The sequence below is a fragment of the Hemitrygon akajei genome, chromosome 8 (genome assembly GCF_048418815.1).
Source record: "Hemitrygon akajei chromosome 8, sHemAka1.3, whole genome shotgun sequence".
Classification (NCBI taxonomy): domain Eukaryota; kingdom Metazoa; phylum Chordata; class Chondrichthyes; order Myliobatiformes; family Dasyatidae; genus Hemitrygon; species Hemitrygon akajei.
Window position 1 is genome coordinate 94,559,977 of NC_133131.1, and position 24,376 is coordinate 94,584,352.

At 39.4% G+C, this 24,376-nt stretch overlaps 1 long non-coding RNA gene across 2 annotated transcripts; it reads right to left on the reverse strand.

Annotated features, from left to right (window-relative positions):
* Positions 1–919: 919 nt before the first annotated feature.
* On the reverse strand, positions 920–24,376 carry LOC140731447 (uncharacterized). Of its 2 annotated transcripts, none has more exons than XR_012099831.1 (4): positions 24,177–24,376; positions 23,935–24,017; positions 4,951–5,274; positions 920–1,644 (listed from the first exon to the last, which is right to left on the reverse strand). It is a non-coding gene; the product is annotated as an uncharacterized lncRNA (long non-coding RNA). The 2 variants fall into 2 exon arrangements; XR_012099832.1 differs by lacking the exon at positions 920–1,644 and adding an exon at positions 3,126–4,194.

Below are 24,376 nucleotides of genomic sequence, written 5' to 3' on the forward strand. Positions count from 1 at the left end.
AAAGGAGATACAACAGGATGTTACCTGGGATGAAATAGTTCAGTTATGATGATAAACTGGACAGGCCAGATCTTTTTCTTGGGGCGGTGGGAGGCGGGGAGTATTAAGAGGGGACATGATTGAGACATATAAAATTATGAGGGTTACAGATAGAATGAACTGCAGGAAACTTTTTTGCATATCAGAGGTAGAGAAAACTAGAGGGCATAGATTTAGGGTAAGAGGTAAGATGTAACCTGAATGGGACATTTTTCACAGTGTGAGCACACTGCAAAAGAGAGTGACGGAGGTACTGACAGCAGTAGGAGGTGCTTAGTTGAGCACTTGCATCACCAAACAGGTAAAGAAGATGGCAGGAAGATGGCATTTCGGTTCAGAGCCCTCTGGTTGTCATGGACTCAATAGGCCAAATTATCTGCTTTCATACAGTTTAACTTTATGACTCTCAAAACACATCTCGAAAACATTGACTGTGCAAGACCAGTGACTGGACTCGTGAAAATAAATTATTACCCACTTAGCATTTAGCTCTCCTGTTGTTGAGAGGTTTTCCATATAAAAGTTAATTTATTTTCTTCTTTGCCTGGAACTGTTTATTTGAGCTGTGGTACCTTTATTATTTCCTATATTTTCTGGAGCTTAAGGTAACTATTTTAGTTCTATTTGAGGTTAGACTCTGTTCTTAAGTTCTTGCAGTGATTACTGAAGTACAAGTTATTTTTCATGCTCTCACTAATTCTTAGTGATCAATTTCCAGTACTTTGGTTTTCAGTAAATCAATACTATTCACAAAATCTGGATGATTTGTTTTGCCAATACTACTGAATGACTATCAGCTACCTTTATTAAAGGCATTGCTGTGCATATTGAACCTTTTGCAATGGCTTAGTTAGAGAGGTCAAGTTCAAATTCAAGTTCAAGTTTAATCATCATTAAACCACATACATGAATACAGCCAAACAAAAACTGTTCCTCTGGGTCCAAGGTGCAAAACACAGTATCAACTATCACACACAGCACACAGCACCTATAGCATATATAATTAAGATAGCAGAAAACATGCAGTTACAAAAAAAAACTATAGCCCAAGACCAGAGTGTCATCATCTGTAGATTGATGGTGCATGGATGTTGTCTTGGAGCCATGTTTCTGCGAGAACAAGCCCATAGCAGTTACTCATCTCAAGTAAGTGCAGCCACAAGCAAATACAATCCAGCTTATCTTCCACCAAGCGAATACTGGCGATCAGCACCAACGGGTGGGGCCAGCCCCCAACCCAGCATGGAATCCTGCGGAGTACAGCAAGCTCTGGCATCTCCTTCCCTGGTGGTTGCAAAAGGCAACCCCGAGCCATTAGGGTCTGGTCCACGTGACGACCATGACCTTGCAGCTCCCCAGGCATCGGTCTCACTAATGAACCAGTGAATCAGACTCACAATGTTCTACATTGTCACTGTCCGATGGGGTATTGCAATTGCAATGAGATCCATTTGTTAGACTGCACCCCAGCTCCGAAGCTTTCTTCCCTGGGTGACAGAAGCAAGCTGAAATACAGGGTTCAACAAGTGCAGCTCCACTGCTGTCGGGCAAGTTGCTTGTGGGTTAGGTCTACAGTACCTGATGTTCTTAATATCCCGCACAGTCCTGTGATCGTAAAAGGACAAACAATTACACCTTTGTCTGGATCCAGACAAGCCACTGCAACCAAGCGTGCTGTTATCTTACTGGAAGATGATAAACGTGATGTTCTCATTTACCGAAATAATACAAATCATATTCTTACTTTAAAATTAGTCATACAATTGAATTAAAATAATTCGTGCGTAGTGTGTGCCTCAGCATAGATTAATAATAACTGGGTATGAAACTGTCAACATCCATTAGTTTATAAATAACATCACAATTATAGTGTTTACATATTTTTTCAATGTTTAGTTTCTCAAATTACATTGAAAATCTCCTTAGAAAACCAAAAGATTTACATTTTATTATGTCACAGGTGTATTTGCCAAATGTCTTAAACATTCTGGGTCATAATTTTCATTCTGGCCTTTGTCCAAGAGAGTACTGAGGGGTTCCTTTGGAAGTGGACTGGGTTTTCATGAAAGATCTTTTTGATGAATACATTGCTTGTATTTAAAAATTTCCACCTAAATTCCTTAAGCTTCAGGGAAGACATTACCATTTTAAGATATCATGTGATCAGTGTGCTAAATTATACTGAACTACACATATAGTGTAGAGGGGGGAGGGGGGAGGTAGAGTGGGGGAAGTGGGAGGTTAAGGTTTAAAAGCTTAAGGTTCATTAGGAGATTATATATATGGAAAATTATCCAAAAACTAATTACTGTTATTCTTTTGTTATTCTGTTTACTGTTATTCTAAACCAAGTACTGTTGTTTCATTTGCGAATGGGACAGCCATTCTAAAGAATCTCATTACATTAAAAAGGACTGGACATTCTGTAAGCAGTTGTTTCCAGGGCAGAAAGGTATGGCGCATGAGCCACTGTGGTCCCAGCAAAGCTATTTTTGCCTTCTCTTCATATAAAACTTGGGCTTATGAAAAATTTTGTGAAAGCAATGAACAAGGAAGGTGAAGGATTTCAATATTGGAGGCAGATGATTCCCAGAATAGCTGATGTCAAGAGTTAGCAAGGTATTTTTGTTGGTCCACAAATCAAACAGGTCATCAATGACAAAGCAATTCGAAGAACTTCCAGTGGGACTGAAGAAAATCGATTGGAGGCTTTCAAGGATGTTGTTGAAAATTTTCTTTGCAACTACAGAGCACCAAACTATGTGCAGCAGGTTGACAACATGCTTCAAGTATACAAAGCCATGAAGTGCAACATGTTTCTAAAGTTTTATTTTCAGTATTCCCATTTAGACTTCTTCCCTGTAAATCTTGGCACTGTCAGTGACGAGCATGGTGATCTGAATTATAAATGCCAGGACACTTAGAAGCGTGTGCAGAGGGACCTTGGGGTGCATGTCCAAGGCTCCCTGAAAATGGCAACACAAGTGTAATGGTGTAACGTTGATCTGGTTCGAGGGTAGGGCAAGTGAGACAGAAAACACTGATTGAGAGCAAGTATATTAATCATTTATTTACTAACAGTAAAATTTTGACCAAACGTTTATGTCCCGCAAGTTACAGAAATTACAACGTTAAGCATTCAACAAACATACTAGCTAAAAGTGTGCACAGAGCATACCTTCCCAGTGGCTATGTGCTTGCTTTAAATAAAGGAAGAGAGAACAAACCTCTTTGATATATTTTATACTTGGGATATTTGAAACTGGACACCAGGTGTCTAAGCAATGGGAAAATGGCTGTAGTTTCTAAACTAACCAATCACGGCGGAAGCAGTTTTCAATGGGCAGAATAAGCCATGCCCCCACAGGACAATAGGGTGGTAAAGAAGATGCATGCTTGACTTCATTGGTTGGAGTGCTGAGTATAAAAGTTGAGAAATCATATTGCAGCTCTATAAAACTTCAGTTGGGCCAAATTTACAGTTCTGCTCCCCACACTCTAGGAAAAATGTAGAGGCTTTGGAAAGGGCAAAGTAGATGTTCCTGAAGAAGGGTCTTGGCCTGAAATGTCAACTATCTATTCAGTTCCTTAGAAGTTGCTTAACCTGCTGAGTTCCTACAGTATTTTGTGTGTGTTGCTTTAGATTTCCAGCGTCACCAGACTTTCTTGTGTTTAAGATGTTCACCAGGATTAGAATATGTTTTGTTTAAGGATATGTTGGACAAATTTGGACTGCTTTCACTAGAGCATCTGAGGCTGAGAGGTGACCAGATAGAAGTTTATAAAATTATGAATGTCAGGACTGCACAGGCAGGTAACTCCCAGCCTCCACCCAGTTAACAGGAGTCATCTGCCATTCATTTCCAACTCATCACCTGCAGTCTATTTAAACCCAACTCTCATCCACAGTGCTTTGTTCACACATCAACCTAGCCAGCCTCAAACAGTTGCTCCTAGCCTTCAATTACTATGTTGCCTTATCCTGTTAAGTATCTATTCTCTTTGTTTTGTGGCCCCTACTGTCTTGTTATTTTGAAGTTTATTATTAAAGTTATTACTCACTGATAAATCATCTCTGCTGCTCAGCATTTGGGTCAATCCTCCTCTACATCTCCTGACAATGAAAGGCATATTTAGGGTTGACATAGTCTTTTTCTATGGATAAAAAATGCCAAATCAGAATCAGGTTTAATATCACTGGTATACTGTAAGTTGTGAAATTTGTTGTCTTTGTGGCAGCAGTACGATGCAATACATAATTAAAAGGGGAAAACATGAATTACAGAAACTTGAATTAGAAATAAAAGTATTGACAGGGACATGTCAAAATGAGAAAATGCTGTCCCACCTTCAAAATTCTGAACTACACAGAAAATTCTGCAGGATTGAGATAATTATTTTTTTAAAAATCAGCAGAATTGCCCATCAAATTTAGGAAGACATTTTAACAACATTCCCACAACTTTGGTGGAACAGATAGAACAACTTTCACAATCTGTTTGAGCATGATATCGCTACAATTCAATGATGAACAAAATAGCTAAATTATCCATAACTGAATTTATTTGTTAATTAGCGAGTGTTCCTGTGCTGAGTAAAAAAAAACATAGCTCTGGGAAAACCAAGGCTACATCTTGCACCCAGGGCTCATTACTTAAGTGTACAATACAGAAACAGGTGTCTTTGATTAATTGCTAGCTGTCTGTCATTTTTATTCCCTCATCTACCCTTCCTGTGTATCCCTGTTTTCCATTTTTCCTCATAGCAATAGAGCTAGTTCCCTTTGAATATGTCAAAACTATCTGTTACACTCACTCAAACATGGAATATTTGACATCTTCATTACTGTACTGAAAAGAACCAAAATTAATTAATTAGTTACCAATCATTAAATAATGCCTCCTGATGTACCTCAGACATGTTGAAGTAATTGCCTGGAAATTCCAACGCAAGGATCAGAGTGTGCTAGGGTTCTGCAGCAACCTGATGCCAATGACTGTTTTGGTTGATAGCCAACAACATAAAACTTTAGTTGTGTTCGAAGCCTCAGGTGAAACAGACCAAGTGCTGCACACTTTCACAGCCAAAAACGTATTGGCTTGACGTTCTCTTCTGAGGCTGGGATAGAAGCTCATTGGTCACGGGCCTGATGATAAATACACCTCGACAACGTGCTCCTGGTTTCTCTGCAATGTTGCTAACATGGGAATTGGCATCATCCCATGTGTCCCTCACCTGGAAATTGGCAATTGCAAGGGTAAATAATGAGAGAAAGTTTCCAATCAGATTTTATGAATAATGCAAAACAATTCATTAAAGGTTATTACATGTTATACTCCAGTAAAGAAATAATCTTCAATTGTATAAGGCCGAGAAAAAGAAATTACTCATGTAATTTAATTTCTAGATATATATCAATCCATTTCCCCTGAACAATTTTAGAGATTTATGTCAGATCTCTGGAGTCATTTCCCAAAGAACCAGGTCTGTTTCATCTATACTGATTCTCCAAATGCTAGTAAATTGGAATCTGTTGTTTCTCAAGTTTTTTTATTGGTGCTTTTCTCACATGGATAATTGACATGCATAGAACATTACAAGTTCTCAGTAAATTTTACATTACCTTCCTGGTTTTCAAGTTCACAGTAAATGTATTATTAAAGTATGTATATGTTATCTTGAGATTCATTTTCCTGCAGACATGCACAGCAGATCAAAGAAATATATTCAATGAAAATCTACACACTAAGACTGATGTGCAAACAACCAATCTGCAAAAGAAGGCAAGCTGGGTAAATAAATAAACAAAGAGATAGATAAATGAATTAATACCACGGTAGTGTAGCAGTTAGAACGACACTATTACAGATTGAGTCATTGGAGTTTGGCGTTCAGTCCCAGCATCCTCTATAAGAAGTTCGTATGTCCTCCCCGTGGAATGTGTGGGCTTTCTCTAGCTGCTGCAGTTTTTTCCCACAGTTCAAAGACATACAGTATCCATTTGTAGTTTAATTGTTCATTATAAATTGTCCTACGATTAGGCTTGGGTTAAAATTGGGGATTGCTGGCAGTGTGGCCTTGAGGGGTCACAAGTTCCTATCCAATGCTGTATCTCTAAATAAAATAAGTAAATAAAATAGCTAGCTAGATAGATAAATACTGAGAGCGTGAGTTGTAGAATCTTTGAAAGTGAGTCCGTAGGTGTTTGTGCAATCAGTTCAGGAGCCCGATGATTGAAGGTTAATAACCTTTCTCGAACCTGGTGGATTGGGGCCCAAGGCTCCTGTACCTCCTTCCTGGTGGCAGCTGTGAGAAGAGAACATGGCCTAGAAGGTGCTTTTGTGCCCTTTTCCTCTGGATATGGATCCCTGTATGTTGCTTGCACTTTTCATGGCCTTAATTAGAAGGCTCCAAAGTAGAGTATCGATCATCTATCCTATCAGCAAATTCGTCATTGTGGTAATGCAACCATCGACAGATCTATTAAGTGCAAATATGGTGTATAGTTCATCTGAGTCACAGAGCCATTGCTGTTTGAAGTACAACGTTTCAACTAAAGAGGGTGGAGCATACTGATGCAGCCAATGGAACCAGTAGAAGAGAGGAATGGAGCCAAATATGTAATATCATAATTCTCAGTCTTAGAAAGTTGCCTCCCAAATGGTAAATTATTCCAGCTTGCATGAGGTACTCCCACTTGGCACTTTACACTGATGAACGTATTCTTGTTATAGTAACCTGGCAGATCAACCCCTGTTCCTACCATATAAATTTTGCTCCTTTACATGCCAGTAAAGAGTCTAATAAAAGGAAATAAGATTTCACAATTTTTTTTAAAACTACAAAATTGGTAGTTTCTTCTCCTTATACCTATGCTTCTCCTTTGCTGACCACTCAATCCAAGGTGAAGACAAGCTGACTAACTATCTTATGGAGCAGGAAAGGCTGGGCAGCTACAGAGCCCCTTGGATGGATATGCGTGTCATCTATTGGCTAGAGAAGCCAGTGTTAACCATCAAATACCTAGAAGCTTATTGCTGGCATGGGATCTCACAAGGTTTACCTTCATTTGAAAATTGGAATTAAGTTTCCATCTGCTTTAGTCTTATGTGACAGATTTCTGTCCTGTTTTCTGACTGAAAACAGCTACATTACCCTCATTATCATTACATTACTTCTTCCGTGCAAAACATTGATGGATGAGCAATTGACCTGATTATATGGTGTTGTCAAGCTGCCCTTCATCCGTTCGTATAGACACAGATTAGAATTCTGTTATGTGTGTAGATCCCATAATCTCTCTTTTTAATCCATTCTCCATAGCTATTTCAGAAGTCAAAGCCACTTTAAGTCTAATTACTGGAGCTGTTATGGTAACTTGGTTAATGCCTGACGGCTTCCACATTAATGCTTAGCACTGCTACCCTGAGCAGCTGAAAAGTTATGTTATTGCTAAAGAGTGACCAGGGCCACATCTGTATTATACCGGTGAACAATAATTATTTGCCCCATTAATGTCATTGTTGACAAGATCAAAAGCAGGGGAATTTCTCTCTTTGGCTCAGTTAGTAGATTTGTCAATCAGCCTGTAAAATAATATAATTGCAGAAAGCAAGCTACTTTTTAGTGCATCAAAATTGAAATATAATCTGTTTGGTAAATGCCACCATAATTTAAATGTAATTTTAACAGGGATAATAAATATCAATGTTTCTTCACTTACATTTACACAGAACAAAGAGTCAGATATTTTGCATGTATTAACAGTACTGTAAATATTGGAAATGTGGGTATGTTAAAAAGTCCATCTTCTAAGTTTTGGTGTGACACGTAAGGGAAATACACCAGTTTCTGCACTCAATGGGAATACAGTAGGATTCCTACAGCCTGGACTATTGTAGCCTGATTTTTAACTTGTCTGCCCATGACAATCAGAAAACCATCGTTGGTCACAATTAGGCCTTGGGAGTCAATGCAAGAAAGATTTGCAGTAACGTACGCAGATATCTTATTTATTTTAATTGTTTGCTGATAAACACTGGGAAGTACACTCATTATTAGAAATATACATATAAGTAAAAGTCAAATTTCAATAGAACCTGTATATTGTGAGCAAAGGAGTTGCAGTGAGAACTCATCAGGTCAAGTAGCATCTGTGGGGGTAAGTGACAGTTAATGTTTTGGGTTGAGACCTGCACCCGAAATGTTGACCATCCCTTTTCCTCCACAGATGCTGTCTGATCCACTGGGTTGTTCTCGCAGATTGTTTTTCATTCCAAATTCTAGCATCTGCAATTTCTCTGTCTCCTGCTTATTGGGAGTCCTTTGGGTGAAGCCAAACATAGTGCCTTGAGTGATACTATATTTATGTTCTGGAGTGAGGGGTGTTTATAGCTATAATGACATAAATCAGTAATATATCAGAAGTTGGAACAGTGAAAAATAGCATTCAGTAGAGATGGGTGCATGGAGTGCACTGCCAGGGAGATATACTCAGTGGCCACTTTATTACATACAGGAGGTGCGGAATAAAGTGGACTCTGAGTGTAGATTTGGGACATTTAAGACGCTCTTAAGCAGGAACATAGATGATAGAAAACTGTAGAGCTACAGTGTGTGGGAGGGAGGGTTAGATTAATCTTAAAGTAGGTTAAAAGGTCGACACGACATCATGGGTTGAAGGCCTGTATTGTTCTATATCATTCTATGCACATTGTACTTTAGCTGGATTTTGATTAAATTGTGTAAAGCATTCTAAAACTGTTAAGCCTATATATTGTCACAAAGTTGCATTTATAAAGTAATTTGCTAAATTTAGTTCAATTTTGATAAAATATTTAGAATATATATTCTACTTCCTATAAGCGCAATAGGAATTTAACTAATTTGTAGTTTACTTCATTTTTAATTGGAAGGTAATCTGACAGCTAATCTGTGGGATATCCTTTTCCTGCAAATGCACCTAGATAATGTTATAACATATAAAGAAGACCCCACAATACATGTGGCATTGAATCAATTTATTCCTCTCAGCATGCAATAAAAGCGCAAATGACAACAGAAAGTAATGGACTTTTTCACTTCCCTGTGGAGTCAGATATCTGTGACTCAAAATTCACTCATATCTTACACTTTTTTCCCTAACATCTTGTAGGTGTATTTACAGGATAATATGTTTAAGCCTGTCTAATTTGTGTTTTACTTCATTTTATCTATCTCCTTGCCGCAAACTTAAATGTTGTGATTAAAATTAAAATTACAACATTGAAAGGGTAGTAGAGTGATGATTATGTTACTGGAATTATTGATCCATGATACAAGGATGGCAGCTGGGAAATTAAGTTTACAGTACATTCAGTTAGTTAAATAGTCTGAAATAGTTTACTCATGATATGTAAGCAGCACTGAGAATTCATCTGGCATCAGGTTAAGCACTGGCAAGGAAATCTTCTGTTAAACATTCCTCATGTAAGTTTCTATTATGTTGAATAACAGAAGAAGAAGAAGAAGAAGAAGAAGAAGAAGAAGAAGAAGAAGAAGAAGAAGAAGAAGAAGAAGAAGAAGAAGAAGAAGAAGAAGAAGAAGAAGAAGTGTAGAAGAATACAGTGTGCTCTTGATGGACAGCATGAATGTCTATCACTGGGAGTAACTTATTGGCACTAACTACCAAGTGAGCTAGATAATTCTGTATTAGCTTTAAAATAGATCTAGCAGCTCATAACTGAGTATCCATGAGATGTCTACACTTTCGATGCTACAGAATACCACTACACAATTATATGCAACCTTGCAACCGAGTTTATCCCTCGCTCAACCATAAACATTAAGTCAGGGGAACAACTTTGGTTGAATCCAAAATGTAGAAAAGCATGCCATAAGCAGCATCACACAAATCTGAACTGAGGTACTAACTTGATAAAAATGCAGCGCCAAAGAACTAAATGCGTGCTAAGCAGTGTACCAACAGAGCAGATCAAAGCTTTGTTGTTCTGCAACATCCATCATTTAGCATAAAATTAAGCAACCGATGGGAGGAGACGGGTGTGTTCTCAATTATGGTGGAGTCTGTCATGGGAATGCAGAAGTCAAAAGCAGAACAACAAAGCAGTTTTCAGCTAGAAATAGCAAACAAATGATCAATCTTTATCTCCTCCTGAGTTTTCCACCGTCATAGAAATCAGCCTTCATATAACTTGGTTTGCTGCACATTAGATCAAGATACAGCTGAGAGCACAGCTTTTACTGGACACAGTAAAAACTGTGGGGCCCGAGAACAAAGCCTAATATTGAAAGCCTATTCTACAGATCAGGTGCACTGCCTGTTGGAAAGTCCCATCACATCCATCATATTAACATTGAGATATACATGTAGAAACTTGGTCATACCTCTCTGTAATGCAAAATGCTAGGCAAATTAAGTCTGGTTAATTTGAACCACAGCAGTCCTGTTTCAATCCTTACCCTTGTGGTGGGAATTATTATCTATAGTGTTATGAAACAACATTTACAATGCTCACTTAAGGTTAGGCAAGACTCTTACTGCATTGGAGCTCATAGCAACTAAATTCCTGAAGTAATCCAAGATTAGCTTTCTCGAACGACAAGGGAGTAGTTAACTAGGTTTGGCATGAAAGAGACCTGATAAAACCAAAGTCATCGAGAATCTAGGGGAAATTTTTCTACTGGCTAGAAATAAACCTGGCACAAAGGAGCTCAAGTATCATGGTCCCAACATATTGCTACAGAAGATACATTCAAGCTCAGTCATCTTTAGTCATTTCATCACCATCTTTCAGTATACCTATGAATGTCACAGTCCTGACAGTTAATTCCCCATTTTCTCCTAATTCCCTGTGATTGTGCCACAGTTTCAACCATTAATTCCCCATTTTCTCCTAATTTCCTTTGCTGGCAGCACACCTGGTTTTCATCAAGACCTGCAGCATAAGAACGCCAGCTTTGCACCCACTAGTTGCCAGATCGTTGGTTTTGCCAGCGTGGTGATTAACGTTTCCTGGCCGCTTAGGATTGTGTGTTCTAAGTTCTGCTTTAGTACTGAGATTTACCTGTGCAACTCAGTCTCTCCGAGTCAAGATAAGTTTTCTAAGTTCAACTCCAGTTCTGAGGTTTACCTGTGAAACTCTGTCTCTCTGAGTCAAGATAATGATTCCAAGTTTACTCCAGTACCGAGGTTTACCTGTGTAACTCCGTCTCTCCGTGCTAAGTAAAGTTTTGTCTGCCTCTTCCCTTTCTACGCTCCGTGTCAAGATAAGTTCTGCCTGCCTTCGGTTTTCCTGCACTCCCTCCTGTTTGCTGTTCAACGCTTATGCCCACGCCTGCATCCTAACTCAATCTCCGTGCCTGTGTCCTGCGTTTGGGTTCTCCTTGTTCATTACAACAATGAAAAGAGATGTTTATGATGATTATGGAATGTTTTATCCCTTATGTTACTGTTGTGTAGTTACTATTTCAGTAATATTTGAGAAATATTGTAAATATATTATTTAATTAAGCATTCTTTATTGTTTACATAATGCATTACGGGTTAAATGTAAAAGTATGTGAATAGTGTACGTCATTATATCGCCATGATATACGTATGTGCCTCACCACAGTAAATTGAAAACTAACGTACACAAATTATCCCAGCTTTGTGGTTTATTTTCAGTTAATTTTTGGAGTTACAAAACATACAGGGCATTTTTAAAAAGGCATTTTTAAAATGAGCCTGAGATGACTACCTACTTGTTTGAGTTTAAAAAAGTGCAATGACACATTTGAGTTAAAAAAAGGTGCAGCACATTTTTGAAAATGGACAAAATTCATGGGTTCATAAGTAATGAATACCAGGCAATATTAATCCTAATTTAAAAATCGCCAAAATGGCAGTATACATTGGAAAGATAGAGCGTTCAATTACACAGAAGATAACTGGGTCATGTGTACAGAACAAATTGAATAGTATTTTGAAGCAAATGATATAGCCAATGAGAAGCATCTTCCTGTTTTACTGCCTATAATCGGTGGGAAAGCATACAGTTTGTTTGGAAGTTTGTCTACTTCAACCAAATCAGTCGAGCTAAGCTTTGCAGATGTTGTGAAAGTAATGCAAGAATATGTATAAGCAAAGCCATTTTTGATTGCAGAACACTTTAATCAAAAGGCAGGGAGATCCATTTCAGTTTGCATGGCTGAATTGAAGAAGTTGTCTGAGTTTTGTCTGTTCAGTGATGGGCTTAATGATGTACTGAGAGATTGTTCAGTTTGTGGAATATTGCAAGAAAGCATTCAAAAATGGCTCCTCACTGAAGCACAACTTACATTTACCAGAGCAGTTTAAATTGCTGTATCAATGGAAAAAGCAGATCGAGATGCAATCGAGTTGCAGTCAGGAAGGAAAGATAGCATGAACAAAATTGCAGTTTTTAAACATAAACCAGCCGGGCCGAAAAAATTGTGTTACCTTTATGGCAGGGGCTCACATACACCAGACTAATGCAGATTCAAAAGTGAAACTTACAGAAAATACCACAAAGTAGGACAAAAATAAATGGGCTGCACAGGGAAAAGAAAAAAATAAAAAGTCAAGTTGCAGTTTCAAAATGAACACTAATTTGCATGCAGTTGGTGAAAAATCTGATAATGATGAGAGTGGAACAGGACTGGGTAGCCTTGAGATTTACATTGTGAAAACTAATAATAGACAAGCAGTATAGACCAGAAGTTAATGGCAAATTAATTACAATGAAATTGGACACTGACTTGGCTGTTTCAATAATTCCGCAAAATGCATTTGAATGGTATTACTGAACTGAAGCCTGCAGATAACCAACTAAGAACATGTACTGGAGAAAAGGTAACTCCTGTGGGAATGGCATTTGTAACAGTGAAATAGAACAACCAGCAAGCCACGTTGAGCTTGTATGTGGTAAGAGCAGGAGGGCCAGCATTGTGGGGTCATGAATGGCTGAGACAACTACAACTTCATTGGAAATCCATCCACCATTTGCATGCACATCAAATGCAACAGAGTCAACTGAAAGTGAATTAAGAAAGGTACTGGATGATATCACAGCAGTGTTCAAGGTAGGCATCTAAAAACTCAAACATATGAAGGGTAAAATAGTATTAATTGACAATGCCACATCCAAGTTTTGCAAACCCTGTCCGGTTCCTTATTCCACCCCATGATAAAGTATCCAGTGAGCTAGACCACATGGAATCTGAAGGAATTCTTTCCCAGGTTGACTGGAGCTCATGGGCAACACCTGGGTCCCAGTGGCCAAGAAGAATGGGTTTGTCAGGATCTGTGGTGATTTAAATGTCACAATCAACCCAAAACTGAAAGTAGATCAATACCCTCTGTCCAGGATAAAGGATATCTTTGCAAACCTTTCTGGAAGAAGACACTTCATCAAAGTGTACTTGGCTGAGGCCTACCTACAGATAGAGATGGAAAGAGAGTCCAAAGTATTTCTCACCATGAGCACTCACAAAGGGCTTTATTGCTAGAATAGAGTTACTTCTGGAGTAGCAACTGCACCCGCACTCTGGCAGAAAGCAATTGACCAGGTGCTGCAAGGCTGCCCAGGTGTTCAGTGTTACCTGGATGACATCACTGTTACCAGTAAGGATGACAAAGAACATCTCCAAAATCTCCAGACAGTGTTAATAAGGTTAATACTGTCAGAGCATGACACAACAAGTGTGAATTTTTTAACCAAGCATCGCTTATTATGTAACACTATTGATGTGCAAGATTTACACAAGTGTGCTGAGAAAATTCAAAGAGTAGTCAATGCCCCAAGGCAAAAAATGTGTCACAGTTGTGGTCCTTTTTAGGATTTGTCACTATTACAGATTACTGCTAAAAACCTGCCTATTGTTCTTCGCCCCTTGAACTCATTACTGCCAATCAGGAAGAGATGGCAATGGACAAAGCAGTGTGAGATGGTTTTCAAAAAGGTAAAAGAAATTCTACTGTCAGACACTGTACCTACACATTATGACCCACATCGCTGAGTGAAGCTTGTCATGCACTGTTTGGGATGTCAACACGTCCAGAAGAAAGATGTCCAGAACTATAAGAACCACTTCCTACAACTCCTACATCCGCCACAGAGGAGGCCCCAGAACTTGAGATTGTTTCATGGCCACAAGTCTCACCTGTCAAGCAGACATTCTCAAGAAAGATGTTATCCCACAAGAGTAAGAAATCCTCCACAGCAGCAAAATCTTCAGACCAGAATGAGGCAATTTAAAATTTACTATGCTGTGTATATGTATATAGTAGTTGTATTATATAGTATACTGTGTATATACCATATATCTATTTCTCACCCCTTGTGGGTGGTGTATATTTGTATTTTTCCCTCAATCTCGGGTCCGCTACCAGAGGCCTGGGAGCTTGAGGGTTCGGTGCAGTATCCTTGCCATTCCAAGCTGTGCACTCTTCTAGACCAAGGTCTCAGGTGTTGTTCCTGGGATTTGTTGGAGCCACTCTCCCAGTCCAGGTGTCACAGCTCCATGTGCTCCTATCACCACTGGGATTACTCTGGCTTTAACCATCCACATCCTTTCTATCTGCTCTTTTAAGCCCTCGTATTTCTCCAGCTTCTCATATTCTTTCTTCCTGATGTTACTGTCATTCAGGATTGCCACCTCTATTACTGTTGCTTTCTTCTGTTCCTTGTCCAGTAACAGTATGTCTGGTGGGTTGGCCAGTACCTGCATATCAGTCTGTATTTGGAAGTCTTAGCTCCGCCATCCTCCACTACCTTCTTGGGTGTTTTCCATTTGAACTTGGGAGTGTCCAATCCATACTCAGTGCAGATGTTCCTGTACACAATTCCTGCAATTTGGTGGTGCCGTTCTGCACGTGCTGTCCCTGCCTGCATCTTGCACCCTGCCACTATGTATTGAATGGTTTCAATTGATTCCTTGCACAGTGTGCATCTTGGATCTTGACTGGTGTGATAGACCCCTGCTTCTACGTGCTAATGTGCCTCTGTGCTGACCTTCAGCCCTACCATTGTCAGCGACCTCTGATATCTGGTGACGGTACATCCCGTGCAGTGGCTTATCCTGCCATGGCCTCTGGTCCTCTGGCTCTGCTTCACCTTCTTTCATTTCCGTGTGCCCTGCCTGCTGTCTGAAGTATTCTCCTAGCAGATTGTTCTTAAGGGCCATCTTCCTGACAAACTTACGGATGCTTTGCATTTCTTCCAGGACTGTGGCCTTGACAATTCCAAGTCCCTGTTCTCCTTTATTCCAGTGGGTGTACAGTTGCTTGATGTTGGACTTCAGAAGGAATTAGTAGTTTCCAGATCCTGATGTCAGCCATATCCTGTCCATATCTCTGTTTCATCTATCTCGTCACAAATGGATGAAATATATATTTCAGTAACATTTGAGTAATATTGTAAATATATTGTTTGATTAAACATTCTTTTTGTTTACATGATGCATTTCAGGTTATATAGTATGTAAAAGTTTGTAAGTGAGCTACGTCAATACACTGCGATGTTATACGCCTGTGCAGGGTAAAGTATTTGGTGGAAATGTACATAATTCACAACCACCAACATTGAGTTGGGGTCCAGTTTAAGAGGCTGGTCTGACATGAGTAATTACGCGAAGTTCGTTTACTGCACTTTCTGTTCAGGTTTTGGAATACAATAAATGAGTTGTTACAGTGTTTCTTAAACATAAAACTTTTCATTTCGTTTTATTTGCGAAGAAAGACATTGGTGACCCCAATGCTGTAGGACGATTCCAGAGTTATGAACACATTGGCCAAAACAGTCGCTTTGAAATAACTGGAGCAGACACTGATTAATCAATGGATCAAATCCAAATATGTGTGCTCAAATTACCAGGCAGTGAACATTGCAACAAGAGAGATTCTAACCACTTTTCAATGATAATGGACTGAATTACTATCCATACCATCAGTATTCTGGATATCAGCAATTTATCAGGACCAGCTGTATATATTTTGGCTAAGGAGAAGGGATTTGAACTATTTTTGTAGGGAAAAAAATCACCTTCTAACACCTCAAAGCCCTCTCATCATCTACAAGCAACAATTGTGTGGTGTGATGGAACACTAGTCAAAAAGCTAGTTGACCACCCCCTTCCTAGAGGCAGCTGGGAATGAGTGTTAAATGCTAATAGATTAATGGACTGGCAGAATAGTGCAGACACAATCAGGAAATATGCCAGAAAATAATTCATATGAATTTAAAGAATGGGAATGTTTCACCACTTCTAAGCAAACACTTCCAGTAATTTCTTTGAAAATAAATTTTGCTGAGAGCAAAAATAACTGATGCAATGGATAGATTACACTTCCTCACACCTCCACTCAAGCCCCTCCCCAAAACACAATAATCGTTAATTATATAGAATACATATGCTCAAGTGGTTTTGTATTTAGTTTTTCTGTTAAACATGCCTTTCCGAACATGGTCAAAGCTGTGTTCTATTTATACATAGTCTTTCCTATTTAGACTAGCTCTTCAAATTCTGGAAAGTGAACAAGATGAATTAATTTTGTTGTAACACACACAAAATGCTGGTGGAATGCAGCAGGCCAGGCAGCATCTATAGGAAGAAGTACAGTCGACATTTCGGGCCGAGACCCTTCGTCCAAGACACTTCGACTGAGTCCTGATGAAGGGTCTCAGTCCAAAACATTGACTGTACTTCTTCCTATAGATGCTGCCTGGCCTGCTGCGTTCCACCAGCTTTTTGTGTGTGTTGCTTGAATTTCCAGCATCTACAGATTTCCTCTTGTTTGTAATTTTGTTGTAGGCTATTTTGAGGTAGATGTCGCTGGTCCACAGTTAAAGATTATGTAATCTCTTAGCTGATATTTAGGTTAGGGTCTTCGATCTGCATCCTCAGCATTTGAAGATTAAACTGTGCCCTAATAGCACTGGCAGAGTAGCTATATTGTGATCTAGAGGTAAGTATCAGTGGTTATTTTGAAAGTGAAATTACAATAAAATTTTCCTTTAAAGTTAAAGGAAGCTTTAGCTAATTTATTGTCCATTAAACAAAGCTCTGCAACAAGATCCAATAATGTACTATTTACCCATCCCTATAAAGATTAAAATTCAAAATAAAGAGATTATTAATTTCTAGATTGAAATAAGTCCATTCCTAGCTATTTCTCTACCTACCAAGAGGCCAATCAGATACCTATAACTAACATTTTATAATCAACCACATGGCAAGGGAGGCAAATTTTGTTCACTACTAAATTAGATGAGACTGGGAGCCTATATAGATTCATGTTCAAATATGTCAAATATGAATGCTGCACATATATAGTGCCTATAAAATGTACCCCCACCCTGGAAGTTTTCATTTTTTATTGTTTTACAACATTGAATCACAGTGGATTTAATTTGGCTTTTTTTTTTACACTGATCAACAGAAAAAGCGCCAAGTCCCAAACACTGCACACCATCCCTACTGTAATGCATGAACATGTACTGCCTCATACTGTGGGGATGCTTCACTGCAGCAGGCCCTGGAAGGCTTGTGAAGGTAGAGGGTAAAACAAATGCAGCAAAATACAGGGAAATCCTGGAGGAATACTAGATGCAGTCTGCAGGAGAACAGTGACTTGGGTGAAGATTTGTTTCCCAGCAAGACAATGACCCCAGGCATAAAGCCAAAGCTACACAGGAATGGCTTAAAAACATCAAAGTTAATGTCCTGGAGTGGCCAGACCTCAATCCAATTAAGAACTTGTGGATGGACTTGAAAACGGCTGTTCACTCATGATCCCCATGCAATCTGACAGAGCTTGAGCAGTTTTATAAAGAAGAATAAGGAAAAATATGCAAAGCTGATAGAGACCTATCCACTCAGACTCAAGGCTGTAATTGCCCCCAAAGGTGCATCTACTAAATATTGACTTGAAGGGGGTGAATACTTTTGTAATCAATTATTTTATATTTGTAATTAATTTAGATCACTTTGCAGAAATATATTTTCACTTTGACACAAAAGAGTCTTTTTCTGTTGATCCATGTCAAAAAAGCTAAATTAAATCCACTGTGATTCAATGTTGTAAAGCTTCCAGGGGGAGTTGAATACTTTTTATAGGCACTGTGTGTTTCATATGTTTATTTGTAATTCTAAATTATTTTAGTGCAGCACAAATTTTTAAAAAATCAAGTTGTGCTTTCTTATAAACTATGGTTGTCAGATTTTGCTAAGAAATAGAGAGGAGTCAGAATAAGAGAGAGTAACAAACAGACTGTGGCATAAACTCTGGTATTTTCTTCTCTAGTGGTAAGAACACATTGATCACCATGTTCCTAAAGATAAACCCCTGTCCAGTTTACACTTTTATAAACAACTTAAACAAGAATCAAAATGAGAATCACTTTATTGCCAGTATGTGAAACATATCAGAATTGATTATGGTTTGGTACCAAACATAAAACACCATATAAAAAGATAATACCATAACAGACAACACAATAGCAATCAACAATTTACAAGACAACAGTGCAAACAACCATGAGCAATCAACAATTAGCAGAACGCTCACATGCGCAAACATCAATAATCAAATTTAAATAAATGTGAACTAAACAGACTCAATAATTATCAACAGGACAAGGAGAGCAGGAAAGAGCTTTCAACGGATGTTGTGCAGGGACAGTTATGGTATTACACCTGAGTGAATTTAGTTGAGAAGCTGGATAGCTACAGGAGAGAAGCTTTGGAGATGATATGTAGTCCTGGTGGTGATGGACTTGTAGCGTCTCTCTGATGGAAATTTGGTGAATAGGTGACTGTTAGGGTGGGCGGAGTCAGCAGTAATTTTTTCAGCTCTTTTCTTTGCTCTCGCGATGAATAGGTCTTTTCATGTTGGTAGCTGACAGCCAATGATCATCTTCGCTGAGTGGACCACTCGTTACAATCTGGATTGGGTGGCGGGAAAGTAAATGGTGATAGAGGTGGTCACAACACTCTCAATGATGCGGAGAGAAAACTCATCAGGCTACGCCCTGAGATGCTAAATGTCCTAAATTGGTTCAGGAAGAACAACCTCTGATGGGTTTTTCTAGTAATGAGTGTAATGTGTTCGTCCCAGTTCAATGCATTGGTAATGGTAGTCCCATGAATTTGAATGACTCAACCAGTCTGCCTATTAATTTCCAAGGTGGAGGAGGTAGGGGGTTGTCAGTGAAAGTCAATCCTCGTTTCCACTGTCCTGATAGCTTTCAGCTCCCAGTTGGTTCAAGCACACCATGCTGCAAGATGGTTTACCTCTCTTTGATAACAAGTCACATTACTATTAGAGATGAGACCAACTATGGTCCTGTTATCCATGAACTTAATGATTTTAATGGATTTGTCTGAGGAGGTACAGTCATTTGAATAAAGTGAGAACAGGAGGGGTGAAAGAACACAACCCTGGGGAGAGCCTGTGTTTACAGACATTGGATTGGACAAATAGGAGCCCAGCCTTACATTTTGCTTCCTTCCTGTCAGGAAGTTCATAATCCATTGACAGATACTGTAGGGTACAGCTGTCGGGGCTAGCTTGCTGTGGAGCAAGTCCAGAACAATAAAGTTGAAGGTGAAGCTAAAATCCACAAACAAGATCCTCACAAAGATATTGAGATAGTCCAAATAAAACCATAAGACCATAAGATATATGAACAGAAGTAGGCTATTCAGCCTATCAAGTCTGCTCTGCCATTCAATCATGGGCTGATCCAATTCTTCCAGTCATCCCCACTCCTCTGCCTTCTCCCCACACCCTTTGATGGCTAATCAAGAACCTATCTATCTCTGCCTTAAATACTCCTAATGCCTTGGCCTCCACAGCCTCTCATGGCAACAAATTCCACAGATTTACCACCCTCTGACTAAAGTAATTTCTTCGCATCTCTGTTCCAAATGGATGTCCTTCAATCCTGAAGTTGTGCCCTCTTGTCCAAGACTCCTCTACCATGGGAAATAACTTTGCCATATCTAATCTGTTCAGGCCTTTTAACATTTGGAATGTTTCTATGAGATCCCCCCTCATTCTCCTGAAATCCAAGGAATATAGCCCAAGAGCTGCCAGACATTTCTCATATGGTAATCCTTTCATTCCTGGAATCATTCTTGTCAATCTTCTCTGAACCCTCTCCAATGTCACTATATCCTTTCTAAAATAAGGAGCCCAAAATTGCACACAATACTCCAAGTGAGGTCTCATGAGTGCCTTATAGAGCCTCAACATCACATCCTTACCCTTATATTCTATACCTCTCTAAATGAATGCCAACATTGCATTCGCTTTCTGCACCACTGACTCAACCTGGAGGTTAACCTTTAGGGTATCCTGCACAAGGACTCACAAGTCCCTTTGCATCTCTGCATTTTGAATTCTCTCCCCATCTAAATAATAGTCTGCCCGTTTATTTCTTCCACCAAAGTGCATGACCATACACTTTCCAACATTGTATTTCATTTGCCACTTCTTTGCCCATTCCCCTAAACGATCTAAATCTCTCTGCAGGGTCTCTGTTTCGTCAACACTACCTGCTCCTCCACCTATCTATGTATCATCAGCAAATTTATCCACAAATCCATTAATCCCATTGTGCAAATCATTGGCATACATCGTAAAAAGCAGCGGTCCCAACACCGACCCCTATGGAACTCCAGTGGTGACTGGCAGCCAGCCAGAATAGGGTCCCTTTATTCCCACTCTCTGTTTTCTGCCAATCAGCAATGCTGCACCCATGCTAGTAACTTCCCTGTAATTCCATGGGCTCTTATCTTGCTAAACTGATTTGCTGCTCTGCTGTCCTTCCTGCTAGTGTCCCTTTCCAGTTCCCCTTTCATGCCATTGTAATTTCCTGTATTCCACTGAAATACCAACACATTGGAATTTAGTTTCTCCTTCTCAAATTTCAAAGTGAACTCGATCATATTGTGATCACTGTTCCCCGAGGGTTCTTTAATCTTAAACTCTCTTATCATCTCCAGATCATTGCACAACACCCAATACAGAACAGCAGATCCCTTAGTGGACTCAACATCAATCTGTTCTAAAAAGCCATCCCTTAGACATTCTACAAATCTCTTTCTTGAGGTCCAATACTGACCCTGATTTTCCCAAATCACTTTCATGTTAAAATCCCCAATGATTATCATGACATTGCCCTTCTGACACACCTTTTCTATCCCCTGCTATAATTTGTAATCCACTTTCCAGCTGCTGTTTGGAGGCCTGTATACAACTGCCTTTAGGGTCCTTTTACCTTTGCCATTTCTTAACCCAACCCATAGAGGCTCTACACCCTCCGATCCTATGTCATCCCTTTCTAATGAATTAATATTATTTCTTATACACAAGGCCACACCACTCCCTCTGCCTACTAACCTATCTTTCCAATACACTGTATATCCTTGGACATTCAGATCCCAATGGTAGCCATCATGTGTGGCACTTCGTCAAAGGCTTCTTGAAAATCTAAGTACACCACATCTACTACATCTCCTTTGTCTACCCTGCTTGTAATTTCCTTTAAAATTTGCAGTAGGTTTGTCATGCAGGATTTTCCTTTCAGGAAACCACGCTGGCTTTGAGCACCTTCTCAGTTGTAATTTTCACAGCACATACTTCACTTTCCTGACACACTTGAATGTCGGGTATACTGCAGATTTCTTCCACTATGAATACTGATGCAAAATACGCATTCAGTTCCTCTGCCATCTCTGCATCTCTCATTACAATATTTCCAGTGTCATTTTCCATTGGTCCTTTATCTACCCTCAACTCCCTTTTACCCTTTATATACTTAAAAAAACTTCTAGTATCTTCTTTGATATTAGTCACCAGCTTCCTTTCATAAATTCATCTTTTCCTTCCTAATGACATTCTTAGTTTCCTTCTGCAAGCTTTTGAAAGCTTCCCAACCCTTCATCTTCCCACTAGCTTTGGCTTCCTTGTATGCCCTCTCATTTGCTTTTACTTTGGCACTGACTTCACTTATCAGCCAAGGTAGTGTCCTACTTCCATTCAAAAATACTTTCTTATTTGGAATATAATTTAGTCTTGCACTTTCCTTATTTTTGTATGGTTGGTACCTCCCCAGAAGAGGCCCCAATGATCCAGGAACCCAAAGCCCTGCCCCCTACACCAGTCTCTCAGCCACACGTTAATATGCCTGATCATGCTATTCTTGCATTCGTTAGCACATGGCACAGGCAGCAATCCTGAGATTGCTACTTCAAATGTTGAAGAATGTAATGAAGGCACAAGTTAACTGCATCCTCAACTCATTTGGGTGAAGGCCAAAGCAACTGAAGCCTGCCAGCATTTGTACCACAGTTTCTTCATACAGACAGAAGAAAAGCAGAAAAATACAAATAACTAGGGAAAGGTTGTCAAATTTTAGTTGGTAGCAGTCCAAGGAAGACAAAAATAATTCATAAATGCAAACATGTATTAAGATTTCTTATAAATGGTTAGCATGAGCAGGACTGAGATCAGAAGTGTGTCTAAGAATGTGGATAGGAATAGGAGGGAGTTGTTTAACCAGGAGTGAGAATACGGAGAGAGTGGCAGGAAACGTGACTGGTGGACTAGATTGCTCCCCACCTGCTGAGGAGAAGTTGCAACCCAGCCTGACCCACCACTGATAGAACCATGGGTTCAGAGATGCCACCTCCCAGCAAAGCCAGGCACTTATGATGAAATACTCATCACGTTCAGTGCTCCATAATGCCTTTTGTCATCTAAGGAAAATAATGCCTGAAGATGAAGGCCTCAAAGTAAAACAGACTTCATGAAATACAGCGGTACCCTGTATTCGGTAGGGTAGGTAACCACTGTAGCCAGTGAAGTCTGGTCATGGACTGCCTACAGAAGACACCTAAAAAGCCACGGAGAAGTATCATCAAAACTGCTTTAACAAAATCCATCAAACCCACTGTCAGATCAAGCATTTGATGCCACTGTCTTCCCTGAATAGTAGGCTCTGCATTGAGATCCTAACTGTAAACAGTCAGACGGCCATGTTATTCACGTGCAAATAATAGACTCATGAAATAGATGCTTTTTTTGTAAGCTCTATTATGACAGCAGGTTACCAGGAGGAAAGAAGAAAGAATTCATTAGTGGAGGAGTGTATTTATATGCAACAACCTGGAATGAAAATCACAATCTTTTCAATTGATATGATAATCCCCAAGCTTTCTTTTATATTGATTTTTCATTCAAATTTCACCTTCCAATGGATTGTGTTGTAATGTTGTGTCTTCAAAGTTTTGGGAAATACAGATCATTGCATGGAATGTGCAGTCATTTCACCTTGGACCTGAGAGAGATAATTGTATTATTTTCTTAATGGTGGGAGATCAGGAATTATATAGGGGAGAAAAGGTGGTTGAAGATACGTTGCACATATTTGGAAGCTATTGAGCAAGTAAAAAGCAATCAGAAAGGATAGTAGAAATTGGCTATCTTCTCAATGCAAAAATGAAGAAGTAACACTTCACTTCATTCAAAGTGAATCTTAGGAAATGCTTCTAAGCCTTGAAGGACTGCAGTACAAATTCAAAAAGGAAGAGCAATGTCAAACAGATATCATATAATTGGCTTGACGCTCTTGCATTTAGAAGATTGAAAGATGATCAAACTGAGGCTTTAAAATTAATGAAGGGATTTGTTAGTGTAAGTATAGAGAACCTATCTCTTTCAGGGGATCTCCCTTTTCTCCCTCAGGCTACTGTTTATAATGAGCATAATCATTGACTAACATTAGAGCAGGGGTTCCAAACCTGTGGTCCACAGACCCCTTGGTTAATGCTAGGAGTCCATGGCATAAGAAAGGGTGGGGAACCCCTGTATTAGAGTGATGTTACCTTTGCAGGTGGAGTGTTCAATTTCATTCCATTTCAGACTTGCACCAGTAGCCAAGCATGTGCTTTTACACACCAAACTGAACCTGTAAAACAGCAATGGTCAGCTGTCAAAAAGATGATCGTTGCCTCATTCAGCAAAACTTTCACCTTCACCTCCTTTCCTATTGAACAGCAACATCAGGGTGACCCAATTCTGATGGAGGGTTAACTGTCTCCACAGATATAATTATCTCAGAACTTACTGTTTTTATTTCAGATATACAGCATTTGCAGTTTTTCAGACAGTTTCAGGCTGAGTCTCTCCATCTGCAATCCAGTCCATACGAAAGGTCATGACCTCAAACATTGGCTCTCCATTTCCCCCACAGATGCTGGGTCTGACCGGATGAATTCTTCCAGCAGTTTGCTTTCTTTGTCTTTAGATTCCAGCATCTGTTGTCTC